The sequence below is a fragment of the Fundulus heteroclitus genome, chromosome 17 (assembly GCF_011125445.2).
Source record: "Fundulus heteroclitus isolate FHET01 chromosome 17, MU-UCD_Fhet_4.1, whole genome shotgun sequence".
Lineage (NCBI taxonomy): Eukaryota > Metazoa > Chordata > Actinopteri > Cyprinodontiformes > Fundulidae > Fundulus > Fundulus heteroclitus.
In genome coordinates, this window is record NC_046377.1 from 8,635,977 (window position 1) to 8,652,817 (window position 16,841).

A 16,841-nucleotide genomic window follows, 5' to 3' on the forward strand; every position below is an offset into this window, starting at 1 on the left:
AGCTGTTTGAAGTTTACCGGCTCGGTCCCGTGCACTTTTAGAGCTAGCGGACGCCTCACGCGCTCGCCCATCAAGCTCCAACAAAGTTACCAAAAATTAGATTTTATTTACACTGTAGGAGCCTTGACGTCACACGAGGGGTCGCGGAAGCTTACCCCCCCCCCCCCCCCCCAAATAAAATAAATACAAATAAAATAATAACACACACCTTCGTAGCACAAGCAGGTGCTCTCCCCGCCCCCGCCTCCAAACCACCCCGGGGGGGTTTCTAGTCCCAACTATACGCGCTTGCTTGCTTGAGATACAGAATGGTAACGAGGGGGGGTAAAAAAAAAAAAGAAAAAACAAGGCGCTTCTTTCTCGCATTGCGCGTCATTCAAACAGGACTCAGTGTACTGCTTTTTCCTCTCTGTTGCATTAGTAATAACAGCAGCGTTGACGAGAGACAGCAGGAGGAGAGGAGAGTGTGTGTCTCCAGACAGCGGTGCCCAGCAGAGGAATACTGAGCTTTTTCCTTTTTTTTCTTTTTCTTTTTTTTTTCTCCTGGAGCTGGTTATTTACACCACCGCTTCTTGTCTTGTTGTTTGCTTTCTTCCCCCCCTCTCTTCTCCCCCCCTCCTCGTTTATGTTGAACTCGGACAGTCACGTGCAAACATCGCCGCGAGTCTTACAGAGAAGGGGGACGACGACTTCTCACCTGGTGCGTTGACTTTTACCAACAGGGAAAAATTTTCAGCCTTTTTTGTGTGTGTGTGCGTGGTAAGTTTTTGTTTTTTTTTTCCTGCCCAAGCAGCTTATTCTTTGACTTTTTGTGTGTGGACCGCCGCGGTCGTAAAAGTTTGTCCGGTGTTGTTTATATACCTGCCTCGAGACAGTAGCTCGTTGTTTACAAGTTGCGCGTGGACTCGATGTGCGTCTGATGATTGGCGTTTTCTTATACGGTCGGTTTATTAAAAGCGGTATAACTTTAGTTGCCATCTAATTTCGCACCTGCATTGTTTTAACAATACGTACCATGTCATAGACTGCGCTACTTGAAACGTGTTCATTTAATTTATGGGTGCAATTACCATTTTCTGTGTATAGTTGCTTATTTATCAGTAGGTACTGCCGCTAAATTTACAGCTTTAATGTTTTCCTGTTAGATACGCTTTCTTTGTCTTTCGTAAGTTAAACGAGTTCATAACTTATGTGCACATATGAAATCTTATATTTACAATATTAACATAAGTTTTTGTTTTTAAAAAGTATATTATATTTATCTGCATTTTACGGTAATTGCATGTCGTTTTAAGACCGTTTTCAGTCTGCACGCATTTATGGGGTGACAAAGAGACCACCACAAATGTTTTTCTCACTTATGTATGAAAACAAATCCAGTGTGTGTTGAATTCCAGCACAAAAGCAAACCCTTATTGTATTTAATGATGTGCTGATCACCTGAAACCAACAGGAAAGCTGGCAAACATCAAAGATTTGATTGAGAATGCAACATATATTGATTTCTGAACTCTTCTGAGGTTAAAATATTAGTGTTGTGCTTGAAAAAAATAAATATGCAAATATGAAAACTGAACATTTTTCCTTTTTTTTAGCATTTGTCATTTTTCACCAATAACTGACAATACTTTTTTATTATCTGGGAGAAACTTTGTCGGTAGTTCATAAAATAAAACAAAAAAAATATTAAAATTTTACTCAAACGTATACCTGCGAGTAGTAAAAACCTGTGAATCGGATCACTTGGGCAGTGGTCTCTAGAGCTGTTACGTCTCTCTTCTCCATTGCATCTGTATCGTCATCGCTTTTAAAGTACACACGCGTGCAAAGTTATTCGCTAAGATGCATATATTTCAGACGGGACTGTTGAACGCCTCGTCAATAGATGTCATCAGCAGTGTGATCACCTTACCGTTGCTGCATGCTCCATTTTTCCTATATATTCCACTCCAAGTCAAAAAGGGATATTAGGTGTTATGAAGATCCTACAATTACAGCTCAATACAAAATTTCCTCGCACACTCTTTCTCATCATTTCGCCTCTGATTACAGAGGGGAGGAAAAAATTTACATAACTTTTTCTTCTTTTTTCTTTATCTTTTTTTTTTTTTTTTTAAAGAAATTCCAACAGGCCTGTCCTCTGATCGGCTTTCACCTCTCGGATTTAGCTGCAGCCACCCTCGTTGTTCAGGCTGCAGGGTGCACAGGTGTTCCCCCTTCCCCAGTTATGCAGGTGTGGGCCAAGTCCCCCCCCCCCCCCCCACACCCCCTACCTCCCCTTTCACTCAGCAGCTCTTACTCTTCAAAGGCCAAGGCTGCAATAAATGCCCCTCATGAAATATGTCGGCAACAGTGCACAGTCGGCCCCTTTATTCAAGTGCCCCCTTTCGTATGATTTCTCAGGACGTAATTAAAGCCGGTCCTGCTCCCTTGTTTACCTGTTGTTGGGATGATGTGTGTGACAGTAAGTGAGGTCACTAGGAAGCATTACCCCCCCCCCCCCAACCCCCCCCAAGGCAATAGGAGAGATGGAGAGTGACCAATGTTGGGAGCAGCGCACTTATTACCCCTGGCTCTCCCCTCTCTCTTGCCGCGTCCCCATTTTTTTTTTGATTGCTGCATTCATCATCGGGTGGTCGTGCTCTACATTATGGTAATAGGAAAATGAATGTCCTCCACAGGATTAATGTGTATACCCTGTCATATGTTTCAATCATTTATCAAAATTAAGATTGGGGCTGCTTTCAGCTCGATGAACGCCGGCTGTTTGTGGGATTGCGTCTTAAATATGGAAATGATTGCTTCTAGCTGAGGCGAAAGCGGAGGGAGCTTTTTTTTTTTTTTTTTTTAATGTTATTTGTGCTTCAATTAAAAGCCTCTCGCGTGCCGTTCCCGTTGAACGCAGAAAACCCCTTTAAGTTGACAGTCGCTGAATGAGTTGCGTATACATTTGGATCAACACCGGAAAGTAGATTATGAACTATTTGCTGACTGTTTCTTTGCCTTTGAATTTCACCCCCCCCTCAACCCTTTCTGTAATTACGCAGCCAGCTCGCTAAACCCCTCGAGGTGTTGTTACATTTCAGGGAAAGTGGTTAATACTATTAAGAGAGTGGTACACCGCCATCACTTTCCCTAAACACATCCCAGAGCCCAAATCTACTGAAACTGCTCACGGATGGCTAACTTTGCTCTGTTATGGAAGGGGGAGCCTTTTAAATGGCACCTGTTCAGGTTTTTTATCTCTGTTAACCTCACAGAAACGTTTCCATGACAACCTCTATTTAACTTAAAACAACCTGAAGTGATCAAGCTCTTCTCTTCTCTCTTCCCCCCTTTCCTCCCTCGCACTTTGATTCCCTCCTCTCTGTAAGGAAGGATGGAATCAGTGTTGACAGTTTTGGCCTTTAATGGCACTTTTGTGCCGCTCAAAAAGCATTTGTTTACCGGGATCATACGCTGCAAGCTGTCAGCTCGAGAGAGATTGACTTCTTAAGATAAAAGGGTGCATTACATGCTTAAGAGGTCACCCCCTTCTTTTTTTTTTTTTTTTTTTGCGCCGTAATTATCCACATCACGGTAATGATGTTTTGTGTGTCCCAGTTACTAAGAGTCTGGAGACAGCTCAGACTTTTTTAGTTCCGCTCTGGGTCACTTCTTAAAGCCCGAGCAGACTGACTTGTGAGTCGACACGAACCGATGTGACTCCCTGGCTGGAGAGAGCTGTGCAGGGCGGGGTCAGGGGGACGTGGATTATGGAGGATAGTTGGAACGCGCGCGCTACCAGTTCATAATCTAACGCGGAATTGCCTTCGTTTTCATCGATGTCAGACGTCATGTTTGGTTTGTCAGTTTTGGTGGGTTCGCAGAGCCAGAAACAAATGGCCGACACGGAATGGAAAAGAAGGGGATTCAAGAAACGTTAAAGGAAAACAGATTCTAAGGTTGTGTAAACGCTGATTTTGAAATGCATGCAAAGTGCTTCAAGTTTTTCATGCAGTTTGCCTTTATGGCATATTTGCTGTGCGATTTTCTCCCTTTCAGCATAGTACAGCGCCCTTTCTATCCATTCAACTATATATATATACACATAGGAACCCTTTTTTTCTGTTAATCATGATTATTTTTCACTTTTAGTTAATGATACACACCATCTAAGATTGGAATATTACATTGGAGCTAAACAACAAAACAAAGCAAGTGAAAAAAGCTAGGCGATGTTTAACACAGAAATGTGGGCTTAATGAAACAGATTGTTCAATAGCTGCTTAAGACTTCATTTCAAAAGGTACTTTTAATCCAGTACACAAGCCTTACCCGTAGCCAGTTGCAGTGATTGAATTAAAATGCAATGATTTCAATTAAAAATGCTTCAAGTTCTGGACGTCTGGTGCGCCAGGCAGAGAGCCACAGCCTCCACATTAAAGCAAACGATACTGGCTCCAGCCCAAACGCTGCTTTTGCTCTCCGTGTTTCAAAAAAATGGTCGGTACAGTGTTTGGCGCCTCGCAGCTTTTAGAGCGTGACAATAAAATATCAGTTTTGGGGTCTAGCCCTGAATAAAAGAGACAGAAGGGTCACTCGTGGTAAGAGGCAAGGTCGATGTTGCTCAGACCGTTCAGCCACCGGCCTTGTCACTCGTAAACAGTCAGACATCATTCGGGGCATCACTGGGGCCGAGAGCAGTAGCTGCCTCGGCCCTCCTCTAAATGTACACACTGTTGTCAAGACATCTTCTAGATCCTTTCTAGTAAATATAAGCTAGCCAAATCAAATTTAGATACAGGAAAAGGTCTGAGTTACTTACTAATGCAGCGATCATTTCCTCAGAATTGTGAATCAGAGTAGCTATTAAAACAATGTCGCTTTGCATTGACGAGATGTATTAAGATAAAAAGAAAAAGCATAAAGGCACAGACGAGGAGAAAAAAAGATCTGTTTATTTCCAACATGTTGTGGGTAAAAAAACCAAAAAAACAAAACAAGGGGAGGGGTAATGACAATAACAGTTTTTGACAGGCACATTAGGCTGCAGAAAGAGCATCCAGCTCGAGGCTGAGGGCATATGGTGCTGCCTTCTGCTGGCATAGCTCTAAACCAAGTTACAACACTCGCGCAGGGTCACGACTGTCTCGGGTTTGTTCCTTCTGTCTCACCCATCTAAACAAAAACAGGAGGCATAATGCAAATGGGAGGGAGGGGGGGGGGTTGTCGTTGGGGGCAGTGGCGTAGAGAGGACCGTGGTCAGGCAAAGGTTGTTGTACGCTAGCTGCATGAATGCTCCAAGTCATGCCCCATTTGTGTCAAGACTTAATGTGGTCAAAATGTAGAGGAGAGACATTTGACATTTGTACAAATGCATCGTTTCAACTTTGGATTTGCGTCTCTGCCGTCCTCGGCCGTATCGTCTCGCCATCCGAGCACCGCTCATCTCGCAGTCCTTGATCTTATCCTAAACAATGGCGGCTGTTTCCACCACTTTGTATTCTCCTTTGCCATGTGGGCTGGATAGACTCGGGTAGCGTGTAGGATGACGCAGGGCTTCGGTCTGAAGGCAGCAGATCGGTGGGTGGGTAATTACAGCCTTCCGTGCGCCTTCCTGGATTTCCCTTGAATCACAGTCACGGGCCGTGAAGTTCAGCTTCCAGCGCAACTCCCCGAGAACGAAACGAAGTAGTCAAAACATATGGAGCTGGCAAACAACAAGGGTTTATTTTTGTGATATTTGATGAGCGGGTTTTAATTTAGGTTGTCATTTCGGGTAAACAGCGGGGCAGATGGTGCGGACTCGAGCGCCCATCAGAGCCGAAAACACCTCCGGGCAAGTTGTTGGTCGTAAACTTTGTTTTTCGGGTATTTCCTGTGCTCGTGCTCTCTTTAACACGACTCGGGTCAAGAGGAATCAAACCTGTTACAACACCTGTTTCTGCATATGCAAATCTGTTGTTTTGTCATTTCATTAGGCAAGGCAAAAAGACAAGGGTCCCTTGTGGTTGTAAATGCGACTGGCACCAAGCCCAGCTGGCATGCCACCCAGCAGCAAAGATGCTTGAGGCAGGGTTAGGGGAGCAGGGGGGGGTGCGGTAGTTGGATCTCAGCCACCAGGTGCCTTCACATTGGCAGTTCAATTTGGATGGGTTCTAAAAAAAAAAAAAAAGATATTTGGCAGCAAAACGGAGGGGTTAATCTCTCTAACACTGTTCATCTTTATATGCTCTGAAAAGTGGATATACTGCACGTCACCCTTTGAAATGACTGATATCCCTTGCACTTTTTTTGGACATTTTGACACTTATACCACAAACCTCTGTTATTTTATTGGAATTTTGTAGGCTAGATCAGCACAATGTAGCAGATAATTAGTTCAATCACAGATAGAAATGCAAAAGGGTGCCACAGGCAAATTGCACGTAGCGATTAACACCGCACATTACCCTTAAAACACAATCGCCATGGTGAAATTTGGTGGTGGCACCATCATGCTGTGGGGATTGTTTTTTCTTTTTTTTTTTTTTTTCTGTAGGAACAGAATCATTGGGAAGATGGATGAAGCTTAAAGAGCAATGATGAAAGGAAATCTGCAGAAGCAGCAAAGGACTTGTACCGGGGGCGGAAAAGTGCTAAACTGTTGCCAGGTGGAAGCAAAATGACATCATTTTGCAGTTATTTTTACAAATTATTTATGTAAACATATGTAAAGCTTATTTAAAAAAAAGCATCTAAACAGACTGATTATTTAGGGGATTCCAAAAAAGTTTCACGCCACTTTCACGTTCCCATTACGTGCAAAATTAAAAGGGGAGTGAATATTTTTTTGTACCATAGATGCTTACGAGTCAAAAAAAACCCGGTGAACGCGTGCCTGCCACGCGCCTATTCCAGTCCTCCCCACTCCTGCAGCGTCCTCTCCTCCTCCCCCTCTTCCCATCCTCATCCCTTCATCATCTGGCGCTGTCCCGCAGCGCTCGCCTCTTAACCACATGTGCCAGCGCCTGGCCCGCTCATGCTCCGGGGCTAATTGTTCACTGGTAAACTGGGGGCTCGTCAGTGGGGGTCTTCCCCTTCATCCAGACGCAGGGATAATAAGCAGGTCGGCGGTGGTGGCAGCGGCGGTTGGCGGCGGGGTTACAAATCATGATCCCTTCATGCAGTTTATTTTCCTCCATATAAGTCTGGAGATTGTCAGTTGTAATCCGCCCTGTGCGCTGAATGCAACAAATACACCATGAAATTAAAGGTTTTTGCAGGATAATAAAGCACGAGCTCCGTGGAGATGGCCAAAGCTCTCCGATAGTAGGGTATGTTTCTTTTTTTTTTTTTTTTTTTTTTTCATCTGCTACGGCAGATCACGATTAATCCACCTATGGTGACATATAATTATTGGCAGGATTTGATAGTTTTTCATTTCAAAGCATGTTTGCTTTGTCCGGGTTAGTTTTTCTCCGTTTTTTTTTTTTTTTTTTTTTAAGAGAAATAAACCCGAGGCCCATCTTTTCCATTTTTTGCATTCCTCTAATCCTGTACCACTGATGTGTTTCGTGGAGTTCCTCCTTCGGCCGACACTCCAAATTTTGATGGATGGATGGAAAAACCTATAACTAGCCTCAGCGCTGAGTTAATCTCATCTGATAGCTCAGGCCTTCCTCTTTCTCCTGTCTTTCTCCACCTCGGCTCGGTGGGTCTGGCTCTCAGGTCTGCCTCTCTCTCACCACACAGATGGTATTAAAGCCAGGGCCCCCACAAGCCCCCTCTGATACGGGAGAGTTCATTAGAGATGTGCCTTTGATGGGCAGCCTTTTCATGTGACTACCGGTTTTTCAAATACCTTGATGTAGAAGCTTAAGACGGCATTGTGCAGTAAGCCCTCCTTTTGATGCGACTTATTTAGATCTGCATAGTAAATCAGGGGGGAGTAAATAACCAGCCAGCAGATGGAAGCAAGGAGATAAGGCAGCGGCGAACAATCGCATTTGTATTTTGTTATGATGTTGACAGCAGCTAAAATTCACTAATCTAGAGCCACTGATCTGCATTTCAAAGAAATCTCATTTAGCAGCGGGGAGGATAAAGTTCCACTCATTGTGTCTATTTTATTGCATTCTTCGCTAATTTATCTGCCCACAGATTTAACGCGCAGGGCTCTGTGGTGGGAGCCAGCGTCCGTGCGTTGCATAGGGAGGGTCTTAAATACTGTGAAAGCGGTTACGTCTAGACTGTGAGCTGAGGGTAATTACACGTCTGACCATGAATAGAATGAGTTTGAAGACTCATCTTTCTTCGGGCAGGCCTGAATCGCTCGACTAATGCTGATAAGGAGCGTTTGGTCCCCACAGAAATATTGCCAGCGACTTTCCATAACACCCCACCAAGGATGGTATTTACTTTTAAGATAAAGTTATTGTGTACAGTAATCTGACTTGTTAGCATAATGTCCTCTTTCATGGCAGGACCCTCCTTTTTTTTCTGCAGTGTGGAGGTATTTGCGGCCCGGGCCTTAAATAGTTTATCTTGACTTGGTGTGCTTTATGTAAATATTAGCCTATAGCATTATTAGGCCTTCATGAATACTTGAATGCATTAGCCATATTTATAAGTTGATAGAATTCACCAATGGTTTTACATTTGGCAAAAGTACACATGTTGTATTTGGAAATCACCAAGAACCGGAGGTTATACAGACTAATGGGATGCCAAATGCTTTTCGTGTGAATAAAATATGACACGTGTACAGCACGTGTACTGCAACAAAAGGTGTTGGAGTCTATGTGGGAAGAAATGATTTGGAAAAGGGGCTTTTACATTTTTATATCTGAAGCATATTTGTTCAAATCAATCTAAATCATGTTGTCGTTTCCATATAAAGCATAAGTTTAATTATTACATTTATTTATGCAGTGCCAGGTTACAGCAGATGCAGTTTAAAGATACTTTACAAGACAATCAGGTTTGATTCATTTCCAGAACTATATATCCAAGTCATATATAGTTCCCAATACTACCCAATTAAATGGATTCATAATTGATTAAATACGTTCATACATGCAATATTGCATATAATTTAAATTATAATGCCACATGGTGAAAAATTATCTATATAAGGAAGTCCAGCCGAGTCTGTAACTTTGCAGCAATTCCCCATCTTTAGCAAGCACGTGGTGACAGTGAAAAGGAACAACTCTTTTTTTTAACAGGAGGAACCCTCCACCTGAACCCCGTCACTATGAGCAGCAATCTGCAGCGGTTGACTGGAGGTTGAGGGTACAAACAACCCACGCTCAAAAACAGCACTGGCCCAGGTGTACTTTTTGAGTTAAAGAAAATAAGAAATGCCTGGAATCATTGAACAGAGCCACCGGACTGTGAAGCAGTCTTGTGGTTCTGCTTTCCCTGATATGAGCAGTTCATAGAGTTTGTGGAGATGAGGTGAAGAGCCTAGAATAATGTTCAGAGTGATCACTAGAACTGTACCAAAAAGCATCCACATTTGTGTCAACAAATAAAAACAAAGCAAAACGTTTTGGAGGAGAATGAAATGAAGTCAGGTCTAATTTTAGTTATGTGTAAAAATATCCAATGAGACTTGATGTTCACAATAATTAGCATTCAGCAATACAAGGCGTAAACCTAAATTAAGTTGTCTTCATTAAAAAAAAAAAAAATTAGTTTGTCTGTGTTACAAATTAAAACATTTATTCTGAGCCTCCATAAGAAATATTCCCACTCGTCTATGACTCCATACTTTAGTCAACTAAGCTGATTAAAGTATGCAGTCAGGCTTTAGGGTTTAGTCAAGTAAGTTGACTAAAGCCTAAAAAGATCAGACAACAAAATACATTGTTAAAATAGTTTAAAGCTGCATCATAATTAAGACTGCCCACATTACCATTTCATCCTTAACTACTTTTACTTTGGAGCTGCAAACTATTTTATACACATGTACTTAAACTATTGCTCATCCGTTTATTTGTATTGATTCTACTTATGACAAATTAAGTGGTAGTGGATATCCTTTGTTTGAGTCTTGTAGCCTTACAGTAGATCATAGAAAATGACATTAAGTCATTAGCTGGGTATGAAATTTCACCTCAGTGATCATGAATTGATGCATGGTCGGTACATAACATCGTCTGGAAATGACTTCATTTCATACCAGACAAAGTTGAATGCAAAGCCATGTGGCAGACAGGGTGAAATAACCGCCGTCCTTTTTTAGAACAGATGCTGGACAGCTCCTCTCACTATCTCCTGCAGGACCCTTTCCTGCCTTTTTGCAGCATTCTTGAAGAGGTTAATTAAAAAAATTAAGATTTAAAAATGTTACACAAAATAAAAATTATGTTCTCAAACTTTTATCTATGTCACTACCTCGGCCCCCCCACCCAACCTGTGGCCAGTTTTGAGCGAAATGCTCCCCCACAAACTCACAGCAGTGAGTAGCTACCACAGTTTGCATGCGTTTTGGTTTTTGGTTGTTCCCTTTTAGCCGAGACCCCCTTTTTTTTTTTTTTTGTACAGTTCAGAGAGCACATTCCTCAGGATTCGGCAGCCGCTGGTTGCCTGTAGGGGTCATTGGAATTCTGGGAGAATAAAAGAGGCAAAGCACACACGCAAATACGCACACCTCAGTCCATTGTGTCAATTTCTGTGCCCCAGGTGCTACTCCCATTCTCCAAAGTAATTATTTTTATTTTTAACTGTAAATGGGACGCATCAGTCGCTGCAGTCGGGGATACCGAGCACTCCTCCTGCACTGGTGTGATTAAAACAACAGAACCCTTCATCCTAATGGTCCCTAGCATGTGTGTTTTGATGCAGGCAGCTGAATGGGGTACATGAGAAAATCAATGGTGTCAGGTTAACAGCGTGATTTACTTTGCGCTGAGAGCTTGAGCCTTGCAGGCACAGCACCTTTCAACTTTGGAGAGAGTGTGTGCGCGTGTGTGTGTGTGTGTGTGTGTGTATTGGGGATAGTATATTATACATTGCCTGTTAGTGCATGCACTTAAACACACACACTCGCACACCCCCTCTCTCTCTCTCTCTCAAGCTTCAGAGCGAATTCCAGGTGCACTTTGTTGATTTAAAATTTATTGCTTTCACCTACACACCATGCAGAAAATAGTTATGCAACACATCGTCTAGCCCACACTTGCCCGCAATAGCAATAATGTTCCAAATGTGTGTGGGGGGAAAAGAAAAAATGCGTTTTGTGATGCAGATACGGCCTAACTAAGTGCTTTTGGGTTTTCTCTTGTCTTAGTGAGCCGACATCGCCGGACTCCCCAACCCACCTTGCGAAGGACGTCAACGAAAAGCAAGTTTTCTCCCTTAGGGTAAGTGTTTGAACATAATCCCCTCGTGTCAACTCTTTAACCCGTGGAAAGATTAGAGCCGCGTTGAGTATATCTTTTCCCCTGTCAGTATTTAGATAACAGTAAATCAAGGTGTGCATCATTGAAAGCTCCGTTACAGTACTTTATGTCTACGTGTGTGGATGATTGTAGCGGTTGGGTGGTGGGGGGGTCGCAGGGTTCCCATTCCTCCTCTTCAAATGTAACAAATCTTCATCTTGTCCACACTGATAGAATTCCCCCTCCACTGGGCAACCTTTCCATTGTGCCTGTTTGGTTTTCACACCCCAAGGATTTTCAATCTACTCTCACTTAGAAGTTATGCACTCTGGCTGGCAAATGTGGCCGAGCTCAGATTTCAGCTTTTGGTATTATTTTGCTGACTTCTTCATTAATTCTTTTCCAAAACCGAACGCTGTAAACCGAATACTTGTATATAGATGTTACCAACTAGGCAAATGCAAAGAAAAGGGAACACAGACACCAAAGGCAGGTTACAAACAGTGTGTGTGTGTGTGTTTAGATTTTTGACATCTACTTTTCCTGTTTTTCTCTTCTTAGATGAAATATGCACACTCTGCATCTGTAGAAAGAAGACAACACAAAGTGTGAGGTTAACAAGTGGTGAGTGGAGATCATTTTACTAGTTCTTCTGCATGCCTGATGATAATGGATGTTGTGTTTGCTGCGACGAGCCACATCAGTCAGTAAACTGTGGAGGGAGTTCAGTTTTAGTTAAACACAGTCTTTGTTGGGGGAAGGAAGTATGGGTGGAGTATGTTTCACCGCGCAAGGTTTTGTTTTATGAGCTGGTCTGGAATCATCACTTTAAGAAGACCAGGTAGCAGAAACACAAAATACATGCAAGTAAATAAAACAGTTTTTTTATTTTAATGTTCCTTTGATATTGCAAAGAACAGAAAATAAGTTGAAGTTGAAATAATTTAAACCTAATATAGGCAACTTTTCACATAATTTATAACTATTACAAGTTACCTTGAGATTGTAATAGTTAAATATTTTGGAGATTGAATTGCTTTTCAGACATTTTAAAGGTGTCGATTGACACGTGTCATTAACTATATCAATATGCCTCAGTTTTTATAAGTGTGGCTTTGGTTTATGTTTGGCTATTGTTTCACAAGTGCTGAACTTTCCATCACAACGTTCCTGTGATTTAAAAATTATTTTATTTAGTGACCATAAAATGTGCCAGATTAAATGCTGTTTTTTTTCTGGCTGCACAAAGAGCAGAGTGATGCAAACCTCCTTTTCCCCACCTGTTACTGCACACAGCTGGTCAGCTGGCTGAAAAGATCTAAATTATTTTTAGACTTCCAAAAAAAACGTGAAGAGTCCTTTGTAAATTTCATACAAGATTATTTCCACACCTATATAATATTTTTTTTTTTTTGGATGTTGTGTTATAAGCACATTTTTTTTATCACAATAAGTTTGTTTGGTCGTCCTACTAAGCTCCAATTGAGTAAATAACTCTTGATTCAGTACATTGTGCAGATCACATTCAGAATCTTATTCAACATGAACTGATCAGGCTTGTTCTGTATGGCCAAAATCGATTTCCTGTTCACTTTGAGTTCTTACTTGCCGATTCTGAGTTTGACCAGTTCTGTTTTGTTTTTAAGAGGAATACAAATGTGGTTGTACAGATAGAAGTTTTGAATATGGATAGGACTAGATAGATATTCCATTTTAGCATTAAAGCATCTATCCCTAAACTGTGAGATTTCTTTTTCTGTTATACTCATAAAAGTCCATTAAAGTACATGCTATAGGTTGATTTGATGCATATAAAAAAGATAAAATGTTTTTGACTTGCCAATCAATGATCAGGGCTGATCAAGAAAAAAATAGCTAATTTCCATCTCCAATATTCGTTACAGTCTTCTAAAAGTTTTCTGTGTGCCACAGACTTGATTTTCACTGTGTGAAAGACATGGATGATTGAAAACAATTGGGTCTCTTAACTAAAAATGGCCATTAGAAGCGGCACTTTATGTAAAAAAAAAAAGCTGTGCTTGCATCTTCTATAGCTATATACACTTCCCTCCCATTTTTAAGGTAATCTAAAGTCCCAATATGAGTGAAGATGAAGCAGAAATAGAAGCTTAAGGTGAAGATTTATTTAGAAAATTTGCGAGATGCAGAGCTGAACTCTTCAACAGTCCCGGGGTTTCTTGAGTCCAGATTTCCACCTAAAAGAGATTTAAATATTAGTTCTTAATTTGTCTAGTACTTCAGTTAAATCTTCAAAGATGAAGCCTTACTGCATATCTGCTGGCCAGAAGACGTTCTTCTAATCATTGCCAAAAAGTGTAATTACTCCAACACTGCAAGCCACACTTACAGTGTGGACATACAAAAAAAAAAGAAGAAGACAAATCTACAGCAATTAAGCATATCTTTGGTTGCTTTAAAGAAGCCGCAGTGTGGACTGAACAGCCCTCTGCTCACATTTCCAGTCTGAAATTGATTTCTTGTCATAGATCAGAGACCCCCTTGTCATTCCATTTTCAATCCCCCAATGGTTTTTCTGAGCCTGCTAACTGTCATTCCCGTGAGTAGGCAAACAGGGGAAACCTCCGCGGGCCTTTACCCTGGGCACTAGAAGCGGCCGATGGGGTAAAGGCAAAAATCAAAGGGACTCTGACCGTTCCCCATTGGTAGCCTCTATTGTGTGGCCGCTTTGGGATTGGTGGAGAATCTGAACACTGGATAGCGGGATGTGGGGGTGGCTGGAGATCAGGAAAAGCAACCCCCTTTTTTTTTTTCTAATCCTTATCCACCATTAACCCCAGTGCCCCAGTGTGTGGCTAAGATCAGGGCCCTTGGTCAATCCCCCATTCACGTCCACCCAGAATATTTTAAAGTTAAGCCCCGATGCTTAACAAAAAAAAAAAAGTCTTACTCATCAAAGGTTTACTTTCCCTGCTTTCCCTCTCCTTGCTTTTGCTCTGCTGCCATTCTTCTCTCTATGGTCCGCTGTTTTGTCTACACTTGGGGAGAGGGAGTTGTTGAAAGTTTTGCACATTCCCAACTTTTCATTTTTCAACTTAATAAAGTTTAGTTGGAAGGTCTGATGGTGTCATGCTGGGAGCAAAGTGGAGCAAGAGTGGTCGAACCAATGAAAACCTGCCCACCGCTAATCTCTCTGATAAATAGACTCCTGATTTTATTCAAATTATTTCCACAAGGGAGGTATATTTTCCTACCTGATATTTATATCCCTCGCTTTTTTTCCCCTCCTTGGACATTTGCTGATAATAACAAGACTGATTCGAGTCTAGGTTTCCAACTCTTGTGTAAACATTTCAAATTCCTCCTCTTTTTTTTTTTTCTGTGTCATAGCTTTTCCTAGCAACTGTCAGGCACTCGACACATCTGAAAGAGAAATGATTGAGGGTCAGAGTAGAAAAACAAGCAAGCATATGGAGGTGCAGAGTTGACGGACGGGAGTGAAGAAAAGAAATTGCACGGAGAGTGTTTGTCCAGAGTGCACAGTTGCCATGAGAATGAAGGTAGAAAGCAGGGGAGGCTCAAAATGAGTATTGCCATCATTGCTTAAGAAAAGATAAAAAGTCTCAGTGAGGCTATTGATCCTCGTGTCTCTTAGCTTTTACCCAGCTGTTTTCAGCATTCCATTTTATTTTGTATTTCAAGAAATAAGTGTCGTTTACAAATTTTCAGAGAGATAATAAAAAAAAAGTCTGCTTTTCCTCAGCAAAGGTGGCCTGAGCTTACTTTGGAGCCCGTCCAATTGCACCGTGCACCTTCTTCTAGAGAAGGCTGACACTCTGGAAATGAATGATTGCAAACATTGCATACGTGAGGCCAGTGAAAAAAAAAAAAAAAAAAAGCATCTAGTATTTCATGTGTTATCCTTTCCCCCGCAATCTAATTGGAGAAACGTTGAGTGCGGAAGCTGGGCTGGATGGCATCTGTCCAAGAGCCTGAGATTATTGTGAAACCCAACCTCAGGCTGGGATGACATCAGAGAGGCCTGACTTTGGGTTGAACTCCGTCTTTCAGGTGGGAAGAATTACGAGCGGCTTCGCTCGCAGGTGATCCTGTCCTGCGGATCAGTCGCACACAGTCCGCCATTCTTCTCTCAAGGTCTAAACGCTGATTGCCCTGACAGATTGAACTTGTGTGTTATCAGCAAACTGTCACGGAGCCATTTTTTAGCCTGCGCACATAGTCCAAAGTTTATGTTAGCCATTCAACAGTCCGGTGTTTCATAAGGGAAATTGTCATCGCAACATAAACTAAATATACAGTAATAGTACCTGCCATTGAACTGTTTCAGTCCAGGTTGCCAAGAACTTCATGCAGAATCTAAAGTATGTGAAACATTTTTAAAATGCAAACATTGTCTCATTGCTTTGTCTCATATATATATATATATATATATATATATCTCATATATATATATATATATATATATATATATATATATATATATATATATATATATATATATATATATATATATATATATATATACACACAATAAAACATATTTTTTGGTATTTTATTAGCCGCAGATTAACCGCAGATTCCTCGAATTATTTGATTAACTTGATTACTAGAATTCCTCGAGGCAAATGATCTGCCTCGAGGCTTGGTTACATTCTGTTTAACTATTCAGCGCGCTGTGTTTCGGCCGGGTGATTCTTTGTGTTTCATATCGCTCTCACTTCCGCTAATGATAGCCTACGCTGCTGATAAGTGGATGCCAAGTGTGGTTATCAGCTGTTGAGGGAGACGGGAAGCAGCAAAAAAAGAAGCACAGAGAAAACGACAAAGTGTCAGAAGTGTGGGATCGCTGTAAAGCTAACAAAAAAAAAGGAAACACGGTGTAGTACATGTACTGCAAAAGTGAATTAGCTTCACACAATACCACCTGCTCGATGCAGCAGCACCTGGGCAGGAAACGTCCGCTGCCGCCGCCCTCGGATAACCTGCCTACTTTTCAATTCACAAATAAGTCGGCCGTTTGTTAGCAACACAGGCTAGGATAGCACATGAGAAACACATTTTACTGACAAAAAACTTCCGTGAGCAGCAGATGTCTGCAGATAGTGATGTCATGTGCAGAAGATGCGGCTCTGAGAGCCCATGCTTTGGAGTAAATTGGAAGAGCGGGCGTTTGAGCCAGCTCTGCTCACGGCGGAAGTTTGTTTTGATTGGCTTGCATGGGCGCCATGCGGCCAATCACATGTTGCTATATAGGGTCATACCATTATATGAAAACAGAGAAGGGGGCAGACACTCCATTGCAGGTGTGTCACATTTTTTTGTTGCATAAAGTCTGAAAGTGAAGCAGCACCTGGCAGCAGTGCAGGGATATTGTAGATAACAGAGCAGAGCAAGCTTCTCTGTAAAATGAAAATAACTCTAAGAACAGGTTTGACTATAAATCTGCATTTAGAGGAGAGTTTGGTTCTGGTTTTGCTTTTTTTTGGCAAA

The 16,841-nt window shown here is 41.8% G+C and overlaps 1 protein-coding gene across 4 annotated transcripts in view; it reads left to right on the plus strand.

Moving 5' to 3' along the window:
* The first annotated feature begins 280 nt into the window (after positions 1–280).
* The window catches only part of foxp2 (forkhead box P2), a 128,745-nt gene continuing 112,184 nt past the window's right edge, over positions 281–16,841 (plus strand). For 2 of the 4 annotated variants that reach the window (XM_036149220.1, XM_036149226.1), the window contains exons 1-3: positions 281–759; positions 11,261–11,333; positions 11,913–11,975. The gene's annotated coding sequence lies outside the window, so the exon portion shown is untranslated. The remainder of the gene's footprint in view (positions 760–11,260; positions 11,334–11,912; positions 11,976–16,841) is intronic. The other 2 variants (XM_036149221.1, XM_036149227.1) reach the window with 2 other exon arrangements.